The sequence below is a fragment of the Protobothrops mucrosquamatus genome, unplaced genomic scaffold (genome assembly GCF_001527695.2).
Source record: "Protobothrops mucrosquamatus isolate PMUCROS unplaced genomic scaffold, P.Mucros_1.0 scaffold841, whole genome shotgun sequence".
Classification (NCBI taxonomy): domain Eukaryota; kingdom Metazoa; phylum Chordata; class Lepidosauria; order Squamata; family Viperidae; genus Protobothrops; species Protobothrops mucrosquamatus.
Genome location: NW_015387096.1, coordinates 1 through 16,707, shown reverse-complemented (window position 1 = coordinate 16,707; position 16,707 = coordinate 1).

Here is a 16,707-nt window from a genome sequence, read left to right as displayed (position 1 = left end):
GCATGGTCAATATGGAAATTTAAAAAACACAAATAAAATTCAAAGGCAGAGTTTAAGACTCTTCCTGTTCTATGTAAAAATTCCTAGTCATCCATCTTAAGACATTATGCCTGAAATGTTTCTGGGAAATATCGCTGGTCAGCCTCGGTGCTTCTCCATTCATGTGATCTCTTCTGAGATAAAAGAAACCCATATGAAATTGCACTTTTGAGAGGACAAGAAGTGCAATAAAACAGTGTTGAAATTCCAAGTAGCAGCTGGAGGGTGCCAAAGGACAGATCAAATAGCTTGTTGTGCTGATTGCAGGCTTCTAAAAATGCTTGTCAAGGACAAAGCTGTAAACAAATCTGAGATTTCTAGAGCATTTTGGGTCAAGCACTGATATCTGACAGGAAAAAACCAGTAACAGAGAGGTATTTTTATTTCTTAAAGGAAATATTTCTCATACCTTTGAGGAAAATCTTGAGACATTTGTCATGTATAGATTTCATACATATTCATAGCAGTTCCAATGGAAGAGAATATATGTACCGTAGCTCAGGATTGAGCTGTGGAGTCCTTGGTTGTTTGTTTGCTGACGTCTCATTACCCAACTATATTAAATCATCTGAGCTGGTGAGTGTGGGGTTTGTTCCCAATTTATAAAGGGCATTGCTGGGAATTATGAAGGAGAAAATCACTTTCACCAACACTGGCAGGGCAAGCTACTGTGTATAAACAGGGAGCAAAACCCACACTCACTAGCACAGATTATGTTACCTAGCTGAGTAATGAAATATCAGTAAATGAACAACTAAGTTCAGAGAACACTAAGGACTCCATAATTCGTAGCAGTGACAAGCAGAATAGGCTTTTGAAATAATACTCCAGGACTATTCAAGTTTGATCATTCAGAAGCATGTTAAGACTTTTTTTTAACAGCAACAATTAAAATTATCAATAATAAATGACACTAAGACTCTTTTCTTCCCTTCCCAAAAAAAACAAAGAGTAATTTTGGTGGCCAGCATTAAAAGAGTAACTTTGGTTTGGGTTTGACTGAATAATTCATATGTCTATCCTGACCCTACAGGATAGTTAGACTAAAAATATAAGACAGAGGTGTCAAACTGCCGCCCCGCACCCACCCCCATTGCTGGCAATGGGAAAAAAGTCAGGATATGTTGCGACACGTCACGTGACATTGCGAGTTTGACACCCCTAATATAAGAGAAGAGAGGGGCTTTTTCTCAAGTCTAGGAGAATGCTACCACACCATATCTTTCCTGTTGCTGAAACTTTCATACAGAAGTTTGAAGCCAGTTTATTTCCCTTTCTCTCCCTCTCCTTCCTCCTCCTTCCTCCTCCTCCTCCTCCTCCTCCTCCTCCTCCTCCTCCTCTTTTACGCCTTCCACTGTCAAGGGAAATACAAAGTTCTGGTTCTTGCTCTTCTGGTGGCCTCAACCATTGTTAACTGATGAAATGTGTCTTTGATGTTATCTCTCAATCTTCTTCTGGATCTGCCTCATGTTCTTTGGGCTTCTGTTTGTATATGCCTTGTATGGTATGGAATCCCACAGTTGAGCAAATCACTTTATTACATTTCCACTACCCTTGAATATGAAGGGAATGCCAGAAGTGAATCGGTATTTACCTCTAGCTGACCAATACGAGAGTGCAAAAAACACGATCCAACCAGCATCCTGCTCCCTGAACTACTACAATCTCTGTCTGGACTCTCTTTATTTTGACCCCTTCTGCATTTTCAGTAGCACTGTGTGTATTTCTCTTGGCCTTGCATACAGTTTGAGCATGTACTATAAGAAAGAGCTGCATAGCCGCCAAACGTAATTTCTTCTTGCACTTAAAAGCTTGTTGCAAACTGTGGTCATGAAATGATAGCATGGTTTCATATTTGCAACCAGAGACTTTTCCCAGTAACTCTAACCATGACTTCATGCTGTTATGGTAGCTGGAGTCAGGGGAAAACATTCTAAACAATGTGTAAACACTGGTGCTGGTATTGGGAAAATGAAGTTCAGGGCTAGGAGGTGGAGTAAGATTGGAGTTCCTGAAATACTCACAGAGTTAGCTTTAAGGTAAGGCTGAGTAGCTACTGGTTTAGGGTGCAAAGCTTAGAGAGTGACAACACCACTCCTCCTCCTGAATCATTTTAAAAATATAAATATTTGTGTTGCTGTAAGGAAGCACCATATATCTTTGACCGGGCACTATCCAGTCCATGCTTTGCAAGGTTCCCGTATTGATAAATAAAAGATTTGCTTCAATTTCAAATAAACTGGAACAGAACCAAAAGAAAAAAGAGACATTTCTTAAACATCAATGTGCATTGAGGTCCTCACAGAGCATTAAGGACATTCAGATTGTTCCTATCTAATATTCAAGTTCATATAAGATTATTCCTTAGAAATACTACAGTATATTAGTATGAAGTTCTACACACCTTTTGCTCCCCAATTAATCTTGAAGTCTAGGAACAATGCTGTCAGCCCTTGTTGATAATATAGATAGCTTATTTTTCCAGCTTTTAGTATATTATATGGCAGCTAAAAAAAACCTTGGTCTTTCTTTAATTATGCATAAAATATGATGAAAAATAACAACCCAGAATTGATAAAGTTATGTTACCTAGAGAAGAAAGTTGTCACCATAAATTGAGGCATGTTAAACGAAAGGAAATGGTCCTGTCACATACCGACACCATTTCTTCCTGTGGAACAGGAAATAAAACCCCTTTCATGGACATCTGAAGCTTTTCACATACTGAGCATTTCATGGCTAGAGCAGAAGAGCTGACAGCTAACATGTCTGCGATCTTTCCCCTCTACACCTTCACCTCCCGTCTGATGAAATCAGCCAAGAACAGCATCTTCTCAAGTAACACAAGAACTTGACTCAAGGTCTTGAAAGGAATTCTCACTATATCGGGTGTATCTCTTGGCGAAGGCCTTGGGTCAAGTACTGCAAGCTGTAATAATAAAATCTGGTTAAGAATGGTTACCCTGACCTGCAGTTGCTGCTGTCACCATAAATTTTTAAACTGCTTAAAATACAGAAAAGATGAAGTGAGGCTTTATTAGTCCTGTGTGTTTGTGAGACTATTAATAGAACATAACTGACTGCAACGTTCTGAATGCTTATTCAGGGCTTCTGCTGAGGAAGATGATGGAATATTCCAGTTAAATTGTGGTGCTACCTGTTGAGACCATATACCTCATAGCTTGCCTCTGGTAATCTTTTGGGGACTGGGATTCAAATATGTGAACAACCGGTACTCTGTGTGGATGCCGCTTCTGGAAGTCCATTCTGAGACTGGGCAACAAAAAATTAGCTATCGGTTCTGCTCAAGGTGGTGTGAACCGTCTGAATCCCACCACTGGACTGGGCCCTGAGCCTTTAGGCCCCTAAGTTCTCTTGAGTGAAGAATGGGATACAGGATGTAACATTTGTCCTTGTGATAGGCTGGTAATAGAAAGCCTCTGGATTGATGACCTCTTATATAAATGTTCTCGATATTACAGGGGGAAAAAAGCTTGCCTATAATTTTTGCATCATCTACAGAGAGCACAGTTAGTCCTTGACATACAACAGTTCATTTAGTGATCATTCAAAGTTACAAGGGCAGTGAAAAAAGTTATGACCATTTTCACACTTATGACCTTTCCAGAATCCCCATGGCCCCATGATCAAATGTCAAATGCTTGGCAACTGATTCACATTTATGACGCTTGCAGTGTCTTGGGGGGGGGGTGTCCTGTGATCACCTTTTGCAAACTTCTGACAAGTAAAGTCAATGGAGAAGCCAGATTCACTTAACAACCGTATTACTAACTTAACAACTGCAGTGACTCACTTAACCATTGTGGCAAGAAAGGTCGTAAAATGGGGTAAACCTCACTTAACAAAAGTTTCCCTTACAACAGAAATTTGGGGCTCAACTGTGGTCTAAGCTGAAGACTACCTGTATCACTTAAGTTGAAAAGCTGTTTGCAAATTGGTAGTGATCTTCACTGATCTCTGGATAGATCACTGCCCATGATCCTATAGAACAAGAGCAGAACAGGAGCATATTAGATGTCATTCTCCCAGTACATTTGATGAGTAGCATCTTTGGAGAAAGGTCACAACAGAGAAGATGGTGGATGTTGCATCACAATCCAAACCGGGTGATTGGGTTGTTGTGCACACACTCACCTCTGTAGATACCACCACATTTAATATAAATTTCCTCTCCTCCCCTCTGCATTTTTCACTCCATCTTTTTTTCCTCTTAACTTCATCTTCACTAAAGTAATTAATGTTCATACATTTGATTAAGTATTTGTTTACTTTTCCATATACCTATAATTTTGAAAACAGCTTGTGGACACAGTAAGGTATTTCATTAATATCAAATATGCTACATGCTAACTTGAATTTTTTGGGAGTATCAAACAATGCAGGGGAACTAAGTAGGAAACTTGGAGATGACAGCATTTGTGATTTATTTTGAATCTTAGTGAGAAGTTCAGGCTATCTGTAGATTGTAAATGTTATTTTAAATACTTCTTGAACTTCAGACAATTAATTTTTTCTATGAGTGATCAGAGATAATTTCTCCCAGTTATTCATTTCAACAAGCTAATGGTATTTTAATGAATAAATAAGACACAATTGAAACAACAGCCTGTTTCTTTCAAAAGAATCTTGCTGGATCTTCATCAGACAAATTCTTCCCAATTAATGTCTTTTTGTGACAACTAAGAAAGTTAATTGGAGAAAGAAATGTTTATATATGAGAGTAACATTCTTAGGAATGTTTAACAAGCCTTTGAAAAAAAAAATCTTGTTCCTTTTATTAGAATTTGGGGGAGGTTAGAAATAATCTCATCTCATATTTTGTTAAATTGCAAATACGGTTTGATTTTTTTTAAAAAAACAACAACAACCAGCCCTGGAATACTGACTTTTAATGAAGAACATTTTTTACTGTTAAAAAAATAAAATTCACTATTCATACCAGCATCACGCCCAGAGAACAGAGGTTAATTAAGTAGTGAAAGGAAGAGGGCTGTTGCCTTGATGTCTTTCTTGGGGCTTGGTGATAAGAATGAAAAAAAATCTCTCTTTGATTTTTCTGCCCAACACAAATACCATAATCTACTAAAACAACCAATAATAACATTTACAGGGATGATAATGTCCATAATTTATGGAATCCATTGGTATCAATCTGACATATGCTGGTTAGCACAAGCAATGTATATTTTGTTTAGCAGTCATTTAACTTCTTATTGGTTTGCTCCCCATGGTTGCAATATTGTGTAAGAATGTGGCTATTTCTTCTCAAGCAAATTAATTTCTTTTTTGTCATAAATACCCATTTTATTCATCTAAAATCAATAGAATTTATATTAATTCTACTGTTTTAAAGAGACTTTGCATCCTCTGCCATGATTAATGCTTTCTGAGGTTGCAGAGCTTCAACATCAGAAATCACCCAAAGAGGAAATTACAGGGCAGTGGTGTGGAAGGGAAAACTCTTAGCTAAATTCTCAGTCCAAGAAAGATTTAGATCAGGTATTCGTATTGCAATTAGACATTGTTTTCAGGTTTGCGTCATGTGGGGTTTTGAAGAAATTACATTATTTCAGTATCAGAACGTTATTATTTAACGGTGGCATTGTTTTATAGTAACATCTGAAAAATACTTTGATACGGAACATATGAGATGTACAGAAAAATAATATGACAGATACTTTTGAAATAAAATGCAACTGGGATTTAATGTTGTAATATAAGAAAAACACAGGTAACATGGCAACATGTGGCATCGGAGGTAAAGAGACACTAAGTGTGCTTCTCTGATTAGAGATAGTCCTTGGTTTACAACCATTTGAAGTTACAATAACACTGAAAAGAGTGACTTATGACCGTTTTTCATACTTATGACCTTTGCAGCATCTCCATGATCATGTGATCAAAATGACAAGTGGCATGTATTTATGACAATTGTGCAGTCCTGGGGTCATGTGATCACCATTTGTAACACACTCAGCTGGCTTCCAACAAGTGAAGTCAATGGGGGAAACCAGATGATTCATTAACAATCCACTTAAAAAATGTCTTGCTTAGTAACAGAAATTTTGGGTTCCATTGTGGTGAGAAGTTGAGGACCAGAAATGGACTGTACTTGCAAAGATACCACAAATGACAAATACCAGTTTAACAACATTACCAACCGCTAACTCAAGATGCATGACACAATATTTTAATCTTCTCTCTGTGGCTTATCCTGGCCTGTTACTTGAGTTCTTAAAATAGTAATCATCTCAGCAAGCATAAGCACTGTGCATTAATGTTTCCAAAAATAGGCACAATTGTTTCAGAAATTGTTTTTTTTTAAAAGTAATTTAGCATTAGGATATTTTTCTGGCCTAAAGTTACTTGCACTTCGTTTCACTTGAACCAAAAATTCAAAGCACCGATCATGCTCTTGAATTCTGGGTTTGAGAAGGAATATAGAGGAAAAGAGATGAAATTTAGGAGTTATGGGTGCTTGTTCTAAATATCAGGGATAGCTAGGTTAAAGGAACAGAGGATCATCGATATTGCTAATTTTTTAATTTCTGTCCCTTTCATACAAGCGTGAAATGTCATGTTGCAATACAAAAAGGGTAGGTTTTGCATCACGATTGGATGACACTTTTGTTATTCTGGCTTCTTTGCCTCCAGGGGACCCAGTGCACTGGATGGTAGAATGAGAGATGCTTCTAAACAGCAGTTTAACAAAACAAACATTGTTAGAGAATCTGAAATGATATGCCTTTTAATATTGGTGAAATAGAAACTGATGTTGCCTAGATATCTTCCTTAGGACTTCATTATAATAAGGATGTACAGAAATCTTTCCTTGATTTTTTCTCACCTGCAGAAATAATGGGATCTGCTGAAACAATTCACTCTGACATTTTCAGGGCACACAATGTCCATAAGTTATGGAAATCACTGGTATCAACCTGACATATTTTTCAGTTCAAATATTGTGTTTAAAATGTGGATATTTGGGAAACGTTGAGAGAAATTCATATATTTAGAAAATTCTAAAAACTCATGTACAGATATTTTTTTAAAAAAAAAGCAGAATAAAGAATTTTGATAAAAGTTAAAAGTTAAAAAGATGTGATACTGATACAGCTCTTTTTTCTCATAAGCATTTGGTTTACCATTATAGCAACTGAATGGTTGCTATAAATAATCATTTGGCCTGGTCCAGCTCAGCTTTTCTCAGGAAAAACAAGGCATGACCTTTATTTAAAAACAGATACTGTGTAGTTTCAACATTCTCCCGGCCACCCATTAATACCATCTATCTATGATATCAGGCAAGTGAAGAATAGAAATGCATGCCTTGAATACATTTCCAAACCAGGCATCAAACTACAGCCCTCTACCATTTTTATTTATTTGAATGTCTATGTGGAATTCAGAAAATATTGTTGTGAATTAAGGCTCTCCAGAATGCTAATATCTATTATGTAATTAAAATTATGTAGTGTGTTGGCAGGCTCAGAGAAAGGCGTTGTAATGGGCTGTGAGAATAATCTTGGGAGAAAGAAGGAAGGGCCATAGCCTAAACAATGGTCTGATAAGAGAAACCTAAGTCCAAAGTAGGGATAGGGGTGCAGAAAGATCTCAGAAAGGACCCTTCCTAATTGTCTGAAAAGTAAAGACAGGGAAGGGGAGCAGTGCTTTCAGATTTGCAAGGTCCTGTTACTGTAAGTTTACAATAAAGGAAGTATAACTATTCGTTTTTTGATTTCCTATCTGGACTATCTCAAAGGGCTGATAGGCCTCCACTTATCCCTGGGATTCACAGGTATCAGATTGCCTATTAGAACAAAAAGAGTTCAGGGAACTGCACACCAAATTTTTAGATAATGATAAGATTAGGAATACAAATACATTAGTCATGATCAGTGGTGGGATTCAGCCGGTTCGCACTACTTCAGCAGAAACGGTAGCTAATTTTGTTGTTTCCCAGGCCCAGACTGGACTTTTGGAAGTGGCATCCATACAGAGAACCGGTTGTTCACACATTTGAATCCCACCACTGGTCATGATCCAAAGATATACAAGTAATTGTATAAGTAAACATATTTATAAGCTCTTAGTTTAGATTAGACATCTTGTTTACAGTAAACAGATATAGAGATAGATTTTCAAGCTATATACATTTTTATGTATGTCTAGATTCAATTTTGATTTTTTTGGGTTGAATTATGCAAAGAATTCATTGATGTTACATGTCTGGAAATAGTTCACTTTGCTATAATTTAGTTTATACTGTTTCACAATTTGTCTCCCATTTCATGATTAAGACAATCTGTTCTTTTATAAAGTACACACAAGTACTTGTACATTTTTTGCTACTTTGGTACACATTATGCTTTTCTATGCAGATTATTTCAGCACATATTTTTATTAGCTTATTTTATTCATATTTTAATCACTACTGCACAGGATGGAATAGTCATTTTTCCTATTTGTTTCCTATTTGTCACCTTTAGTATTAATTATTGACTTCCAGAGAGATGCCATCCTAACAACTGATGAAAAATTACTGAGGAATATACAGACATATGGAGACTGTAAACATGGTGGGAGAGATCAGGATAAATTCCCACTGGCCCCACTCTTTTACAGTAGCCACATTTGAATATATATGCAAAAGTGTTCTACTCAAATAGAATTGCAAATTTGTGTGCGTATGATAGAGAATGGACATCAAATGCATATGAAATACACAAACACCTCTCTCTCTCTCTCTCTCTCTCTCTCTCTCTCTCTCTCTCTCTCTCTCTCTCTGTGTGTGTGTGTGTGTGTGTGTGTGTGTGTGTGTGTCTTCACAGATCAAATATATGAATAGAGCCTAGACTGATATCTGATCTGTAGTTTCAGAAGCAAGGAATATAGGCTGAAATCTCCGAGAGGCTGGATAGATATGGAACAAGCCATAAATATCTGAGATAAGAGAACCTGGAGTCAGTGGAATGCTACTAAGATAAGATAACCTTTACTGTCATTTTTTTACTACTGCAGCAGACTTAATGAGAGGGGATATATGAAACATGTGAGGGAACTATGAGATGGACAGAAGACCTATGTCTACACTAACTGAAAAACAGCTAGTTACCCAATGTTTTAGCATAATGCTTTAGCATAATGAAGACGAAGCTGCTTTGAGATAGAACAATGATGTGCAGCCAACACCTGGAGCTGGAATGTCACTACCATCCTCTCTATTACAGAGCATCGTTGCTGATATGAGACTTTGATAAACTAGCTACACTTAACCCTCAAGTCTGGTTACCAAGATTCAGTGAAGAAGTACTATTAGGTAGTATGCTACAAGATGCTAATAGTGTCTTCACACAATTGCTACTACCACCATAACTCAAACCAATGAACTGGTATATGCTACAGCTGCTGTAATCCTGGAGATGACTGCACAATCATGAAGAACAGTGGTACCTAACCCCCCTGGAAAATGAGGTTAGAAGCTAAGATAAAGGTCAGAGACAGGTTTGTCAGCTAGTAGACTTACATAGGGGTGTGAAGATTAGAAGATAAGACTCAGCTATTGAGAAAATACAAGGGCCTGACTCCATCTGAAGACCTGGAGCCTGCTAAACAAAGGTTGACAGCACTGACTACCAGTCTAAGGAGATGTACTAGAGAAATACAGGGCAAGAAGATAAATGCCCTGTTTTCCAAAGAACCATCCAAGGTGCACTCCCAACTGCAGTGCAACAACAGAGTAACACACAGCCACCAACACTTGAAACTGAACAATAATGGAAGAACATCCGGGACAAAGAGAAGTCACATAAAACCAGTGCAAGTAGAGAGGGTGTGGAAAATAAAGGCAAAAGTGGTCCCAAGTGGTGATAGGAACACTTAGAGCTGTGACACCTACCGTAAGTTGGGAGAGTAGCTCAATCAGATCCCAACAACAGCTTTCTTTCCAGAAGAGTGCAGTGCTAGAACTGTTAATATACTGCACAGAACCCTCAAACTCCCAGGCCTCTGGTAGAGGACACAAACTAAGGAAGACACAAATCACCCATAAGGGTGAGAAGGGATTTTTTATAGGCCTCTTCACAGATCAAATATCTGATCAGAGCTTAGGGTGATATCCGATATGTAGTCTCAGAATCAAGGCAGATAGACTGAAACCTGTTCTTCAGAAGAGGAGTGCCAGCAGTTTTTGGAGACTCGTGGCCCTGTTCCTCTTCATGCTATTGTCTGATCACCTGCCCTCTTTAAACAAGAGAGCTGTAGGAAAGGAGTGACAGTTTACAGATACCTTCTCTTTCTGTACATGGTGCCCATTGATTTCAGAGAGGGCCAAACAAATGGGCAATGGCAAAGAGAAGATGCACTCAGGAATAGCGCCCATTGGGAGCACCTTGATCTACGGTTTCACAAAACCCGAAACAAACATTTACAGTCTGATTTTTATGTATTTTGTCACAATCATTTAAAAATAGCTCTTCAATTCAGTAGCAAATACCTTGGTGTCTCAGACATATTGTGCTGCCTCTGATATTGGTAATATTGACAAAATTAATATTAGAGGAATAAATATGAAATGATGCTCTTTTTCATTTGCCTAGGAGGTATTATTGAGATGGCACATCAATGAAATTCTTATTTAGATTTCAGAATCTATTTAATAGATTTCATTCATGGCCGAGAAGCATCCTTTTGTTTCACTGTGGTTCTATGGCTCCATTACTTACAGCACTGTCTCAAATTTGCTTAATCTGCTACTGTCTGTTTAAGGTGAACTATAATTCCCAGGGAAAAATGACTGCAGCTAAGTAGGGATTGTGTAAATTGCATTCTAACTAACAGTTTTGCAAATATATGGCCTCGACATATAGGATATATCTGCAACAACCTAATATCTCGACATATGGGATGTGTCTATAAATTCATGCTCTTTTTCCATGTAGATCCTACAACCTGGGAATATAAGAATTATGTAATATATACTCATTGTACAAGTGCACATAGCGATAGTGGAAACAATGTGTGGTCCATACATTAGCTCTCTCCTCTACAATCAAGACTGTAGAACTGCAGACGTCCTCTAGAAGATCTCCAGTTAAACAGGATCTCCAGCAATGGAGGCTGCTTCCAACTTTGAAGAACCGCTACCAGTCAGTGTGAAAACATTGGCTGGACCCATGTTCTGTCTCAATAAAAGGCTGATTCATTTCACTGTTTATACATACAGTGCTATGCAATGGAGGAGACGATGTCAGTCCAAACATTCCGATGGCCTGCCACACACATAACCAAAGTGCTCATATACTGTGCTTCTCTACATAAAAAAAAATCCAACAAATTCACTGCGAAGGAGCTATACACCGTTTGATATCGAAAGCAGAAGTACTTACTCCTAGTTCGAATTTACTCTGTGGTAGAGGGAAATGCCAAGGCTCATATAGAATAAAAATCTGTGTAGCAGAACTTCATGGGGATAGTTCACAGTGATACTGAACTGGACTTTCTGGAGATACTGAGACATTTGATGTAGTGCTTGCTTACATGTACTACATAGCATGTGGTAAAGCAGATACAGCTTTGTACAAATTCGCCTAATTCTTCTGATTGTTTCATCCCTTACTGAGGTACCAAAGGAATTAATCGCAATTGTATACAGATGTATTCATCTGCAAGTAGAAGGGCCATTTGGCCTGGACTTCAGAGTCAAAGAGATTTTCAAATTTAGGCAGTTGGCTTTGTAACTCTAGAATAATATATAAATTATTGCTCCTGCCCCCCAGCCCATTTTCAATTTTCAAGGGTCTCATTTTAATTTTTATTATAGCTAAGGGCCATAACAAAACAAGCATCTTCTATTTTCTTAACAAGCTTTTGTGTATGTGTATGTGTATGTGCACTGTGCATCACTGATGTTACTATATACTATAAAATGAATTTCAAAGTATGTGAAAGTCAGAGCTTTAATGCTTGAAAGTCCTTCTGATGTACAGATGTTATACCACACAGCTGGTCAGCCAGAAGTTATTTGTCATTTATGTTGCCAAATTCTAGCACTATATTCTGTAACTAATTATTGGTTGAGTAGTCAGCCAACATTGGATGCTTCTAGATGAAACTTTTATTGTGTACCATCCTTTCTCATTCTAGATAATATAATCTTCTATTTGCAAGTCTTTCATACTTTATCATCTTTATTTCTATAATTTTTACATACCTATAATAATCATCTAAGAAGAGAAAAATGCCTTATATTTTTGCTGGAAGAGGTAGAAAGAATCTATCTGGCAGCTCTTGTCTTGCTTTGGTTTGAGACTTCTATCTTGTCCCATAAGATGTTTGAAGAGCCAGAAAAAGTAAACTCTGTAAAAAGTAGACTACAGGATATAATTTTAAATCAGGAAGTTGCAGGCTGAAGGAAATGCCTCAAAAAATGTATTCAGCAGAGGTTGTTAAGTCTAAATAGACAGTTCTTTCCTTACCCATTCTAAATTTCTTTAAGACAAAATTTATTTTTGAGGTGTTGGCCTTGAAGGTAGTTTGTGGAAAAAGAAGTCATGATGATCTGCTGGTTGGAAAAATACATTTCAAACTACTTAAACATCAACATTTCATCTTATGTGTGGCTTTTGTTGAGTAAGTTGTCTGCATGACAGAGTAAGTGGTGGGATGTTATGGTAACTAGTAATGACCCTTGAATATTTTGGTTTACCACAATACAGAATACCAAATTCAGGACCTTTTCCAGGAAAATGATACCCATCCTCAGGATTAACTGTAAGTATCTGATTTCAGTAACTTTTCTATTATTTCAGCCCTCAGTTTTGGAGATTTTTCCCTGGAAGAAAAAAAAAGGTGTTTTGACATTCAATTTTTTTTTCAAGGGAGAGGATATTTTGTATGTTACAGTATATTCTTTGTAATATAGTATGAAGTTATATGAGTGAGATAGATTGGAGGAAAATCTTACATTTGTTCTACAATTTTTTTTTAAAAAAAATCCATCATCTTTCCTTGGGAATTCTTGGAATTGTAAAACAACCCATTTTGTCCTGATTTCTTGCTCAGGACCCCCCCCCCCCGAATCCAGTTTGGGTCCCACTGCTAACATTTGTATTGTTCAGAAAAAGAACAAAATGCTATATCCTTGGTTTTATTTCTTCCATAAAGAAAGGCAAATCTGTATGTGAAATAGCACATATTATACTGCTTTTCAGATATAAATCATACACAATTTAAGTTACAGCCTTATCTCATCCGTCCATAGTGGGAACTTTAAGAAAATGTCAGCTGTAAATTTAGGTATTCTGTTCCAGAAAATGATTCAAAATGACTCAAAATGACTCAAATTACAACTGGAATATATAAGTCACTCATGCCATAAACAGAAGAGGTTTCAAGAGCCCATTATAACCAACCTTGATGAGTTTTGCTCCGTGACTCTCATGTATATAAAACAAAATGATTGAATTAACTCCATTTCCTCCCATCTGGCATTATAAAAAGAATGCAGTGTAAATCTTCAAACACTTAAAAGGTTTATTGTCATTTATTTTCTTTGGAGTCCCATAATTATGGTAATGATTCACCTGCAACACATACTCAATAAGGCTTTGGGAGTGGGGATGTGACTCATGAAGTTAAAATGGCATATCATAGCATGTGTACTAGCAGCCAATAACATTAAACCTCAGGAAAACTATAATTTCTTTTCCAGGTTCGTAAACATTTTTAAAAGGAATACGGCTACTTTTAAAAACAACAAAAGGAGACAAACACAAATAAGGAAGATAACACTTTGCTCTTTTTCCACCTGACCTCCGCCAAATATGTCTGTCTTGCTGAAGAGTTAAAATCTCACACAGCTGCACGTCTCCGGGTCAGGAAGGCTGTCTGAAAACTGGAATTTTGGAATAATGGCTAGATCAGTCTGATGAGCTGAGAAGTTATATCATTTTAGGTCACAGGTGAATTTAGGACTGGTTATACTGCATAGTTGATATTGTAATGCTATTGGGACGATCACTCTGAACTAACATTTTGTGGCAGTCAACGGTCAACCATAAGCAAACTCTCAGTGGCCTCACCAAGCAATGCAGATGGTGATATTACCTCTATAGCTGTACTGGTTGTTAGTAAACAAGCCATCTGCTAGCTCACTTTCCTCTTCCTCACAGCAACCTTGCGCCATCTGAGAAAAGGCAGAGAAAATCCTATCCTTTCTGTGGAAGGGCACAGCAGTTGGCACAACATCTTAAGGATCTAGAAACCAAAGCCTCTTTCTTGCCTTCTGTTTGTTGGCTGGACCAGTCTAGCTTTTGAGTAACTTATAATAGATTTATTGCTGCTTTTTTTGTCTAGTGTCCTAAATGGAAAATATCCAAGAAGCACAAATCACCATCATAGTGGGCACCAAATTATTTCCTTTTGGAAAACTGCATTACCAAAACAAAAGCCTAGGGAGCTTGCATGGTGGGGTTCCCCCCCCCCCCCATTACAGACACCCTTTGGTGGAAAGAGCTACTGAGGTTATTTCTGTAAAAAGTATGTTAAATTGTATCCAGGTTTTTTAGAGCAAATAGGAGAATTGAATCAGGAAAAAAATCTTCAGGTTCTTTAAAAATACTTTTCGTAAAGCACTATAAAATAACCCAATCGATAATGCTAATGCAGGAACTTTATGTATGAAAATAGTAAAATATTGTTTTTTCAAGCAATTACAGTCTAAGCAGGAACAAAACTGGTCCAATATTTTCTTAACTATATGCAGACACAGCCGCCAATTAAGTTCCATTTGTGGCCTTGATAAATATATTTAGATAGATAAAACCTTGCAACAAATTAAAATATGAAAAAAGAACCGACTGGCGCTCATAATTTACAGTAAAACGTCATTAAAAGGCCCTGTAGGTATGAAGTTTTAATATGTGATGATTAATGGTGCATAATCTGCAACCAAAACTGCCAGACTGTTAATCTGTACCAATTTCTGCTTTAGTAACATAAAACTATAATTCTATTTGAGACATCAGATCATCATAGGTGATAAAGCTTTACACGTATCTAGTGAAGAAAATTACTGAATATTTAAAGCTTGATTTTTCTTAATCTTTTAGAGAACATTAAAAGCTCCACTTATTATTCTCTCTATAAAAAATTAGTGTACAGGCAGTCCTCAACCATGGTCATCTGATCAAAATTCAGAGGCCTGGCAACTGGCATGTATTTATGACTGTTGCAGTGTCCCAGAGTCATGTGATCACCTTTTGCAATCTTCTAACCAGCAAAGTCAATGGGGAAGCCAGATTCACTTAACAACTGTGTTACTAACTTAACAGCTGCAGTGAGTCACTTAACAACTGTGGCAAAAAAGGTTATAAAACAACTGCCTTGCTTATCAACAGAAATTTGGGCCTCAATTGTGGTCATAGGTCAAGGACAACCTGTACTTTATGCCTTCTTACCCCTGCCATTAGCTAAGGAAGAGTTATTGCATCATCAACATCAGCACCTGTAAAATTATGTGCCCAATGCGCAATTTTAGGTGAAGTTTCATATTTGGTTAAACATTCAACTACCAAGTTAATATAAAAGTTATACAGAGGGAGACTGAGGATACATCCTTGTTTAACCCATTTTATGTAGGGCATATTTAATGACAAATGACCTGTGTGTAAATAAGAGTGAATAAGTGGCAATCAATTGTTAGGCTTATTCCATATTTTATATCTTAGTTTAGCTTTTTCATCTATTTCTTCATTACATTAGTTAAATATACTGGGAACTGGTTAATTATAATGAAACAGGCTATAAAGTTGACTTGTTCCTCTGCCAGTATGTTTACTAAGTCCACCAGTCTCACATTGTTAAACAGAGATGTCTACCATAGATACTATTGATTGTGTTTAGCAGCCTAATTGATTGTACATCATAGGATGGTCTGAGTTACCCTTATTAAAAATAGAAATTATTATTAGCGCCTAGTATTTTGAAATTCAGGCTGAACTTGTCTGCATAAAGCCATAGTTGTAGCCCACCTCACAATATACCTTTTTTTAATCCACAAGAGGGTCATTTTTGTTCTGGATATCTTAATAAGTTTCAGCAGGCTGACCAGTTAAACCTCCCGTGAAATCGGTTGGAGCCACAGACTCTTTATTGGGGAAGCAAAGTTTTTCCTACGAACATAGAAATTATATGTTCCTCTCCCACATTACTGCTGGCACATGGCTTTCTAATAAGGTGATTCAGTGCCAAAATGAGAAAAAAGAAGGTGGAATTGTTGGATTTGGCAGCTGAAACTAATTGCTTCCTTGCTTTATTAAATCCATTTTCTATGTTGTTGCTATTAGTTGTTTATACTGCTTTTTATTTTGTATGGCATTCTGATGGGGGAAGATTTAATGCATTCATGGTGAAATCTGAGTTTTGAATTATAAAAGGGCAACTGGTAGTGCAACTTGCAGTACACTTATTTGGCTGGTTTGCAATAATGGATGTTCTAAACTGTAAAATGCAATTGGAATTCAGTCTCTATAAGAAAAAAATGATGTTTTTCTTCTTCAACATTTTACATAGGAGGACCTAATATCTGTTCTTAGAGTGAACTGGCATAGATTTTTCACAAGGAGCTCCCAAGCCAAAAAAAAAAAA